Below are 1,614 nucleotides of genomic sequence, written 5' to 3' on the forward strand. Positions count from 1 at the left end.
CTGAGAGGTTATGCAGCAAAACAAAAGCAAAAACAAAAGGAACAACAAAGGCAGCTTGTTGATATTTTTGTCATCTGGGACAGACAAATGTATCAACACATGGGAGACTTTTGATCCGCACACTAGACTTCATCCTGGTACATGTCCAGCATAATCTATTACTTGATTCTGTATTATTTTGAACCCTCACTTCTACCAAGCTACTTATCACCTTGCAAGGGATTCAGTTCAAAATTATATAAAAGTTACAGAAATGCACATGTTCTGCGTTTGATAGTAGTCAGTTCCTTAGCCATATTTGGACACTATACAACTGTCAAGGAAAAATTCAAACATTCTTAAATTTGCGTTAAGTCACTATTGTACGGTTCAGATCATGACATCTTTGCAAGCTTTAGTTAACTTTAAAGCTACCGAACTATGGTATTTTGCCTCTAACATTTTCTTCTGCATCCCAGTTATTAGCCTGGAATTTCCAGGTAACAAACTTTGGAGATCTGTCATTGTGACTGCTGAAAAATAATATGATATACATAGTCAATAACTTCAAAATTCAGCCTCCTTGTGCTTACCACAGGCTGTGTTCTTACACTGGCTGTATAGAAGGAGGAGGCATAATAAACCCACCCCATGTACACCTCAGCCTAGGCCACTGTGCCTGGTCTGTATTGTAAATGGGGAGACATGGATTTGAAGAAGAAAAAAAAAAACCTCAAAATTCTAGCATTAAAATTTTTCAGCTAATATGTGAAATAGGCAGATAACCCTTGAAAGGGTCAACCCAGAATACTTGGAAAAACACTGGTACTATTTTCTGTTTACTAAAAGCAAAGTGAAAAGAGGATCAGTTAACTATTGGTACAAAAAAAAAAAAAGCTACTTAATCAAGCCTGGGCCCCATGGAACCAATAACAGCTATTTCAAGCATAACCCCACTATACATTCTTGCTGTATGCCAGCTCATTGTCAAGCACATTTAGGATACAGCTTCAAAGTTTATCTTGGTGATTGAGAAAGTCAATAAACTGTGAATGACTATTTCTTTTATTGCTGTATCCCATATCTATATAATTTTTCCATGACTAGGATGTAAATAAAAAAGATTATAGTTGTTAATCCATTGACCATAAGCACGTGTAGATCCCATATGTTTGTAAAAATATATATTGAGGAATCCATATACACGATCTCATTTGACTTGGAGGTTATTTTACAAAACAAACTTGGGTGACTAAGAATAAGAAACACAACACTGACTGAGTGAAAAGTTATATAATTTCTTTCTGGGAATAATTTTACTAGATGTTGCTTCAATGCTTAATCTATATCATATCTCAAGAAACAATTCAATAAGTTTCATTACTATAATTTTGTGTTCAGTTGGCTTAAAGCTCAAATATCTTGAGATGTTTTATTTAATAATCATAATGATTATATTATAAAGAACAAATGCAATGTAATTGCAATGTCACAGAAACCACCATAAGTGATCCAATTTGTTTATTTTAATTACTACTCATTACTGTCACCATTTTGTGCAGCAGGAAACAAGTGTTAAGTCATTGTGACCAATATCAGATATCTGGTGTGGGAGGTCTTTCTGTCTATGTGTTG

General features: G+C 34.4%; 1 non-coding gene across 1 annotated transcript; it reads left to right on the top strand.

Moving 5' to 3' along the window:
• The first annotated feature begins 555 nt into the window (after window positions 1-555).
• LOC130876647 (small nucleolar RNA SNORA51) lies at window positions 556-688 on the top strand. Its single transcript, XR_009057306.1, has one exon. It is a non-coding gene; the product is annotated as a small nucleolar RNA SNORA51 (small nucleolar RNA).
• Window positions 689-1,614: the final 926 nt, after the last annotated feature.

The sequence above is a fragment of the Chionomys nivalis genome, chromosome 6, assembly GCF_950005125.1.
Source record: "Chionomys nivalis chromosome 6, mChiNiv1.1, whole genome shotgun sequence".
In the NCBI taxonomy this organism is placed as follows: domain Eukaryota; kingdom Metazoa; phylum Chordata; class Mammalia; order Rodentia; family Cricetidae; genus Chionomys; species Chionomys nivalis.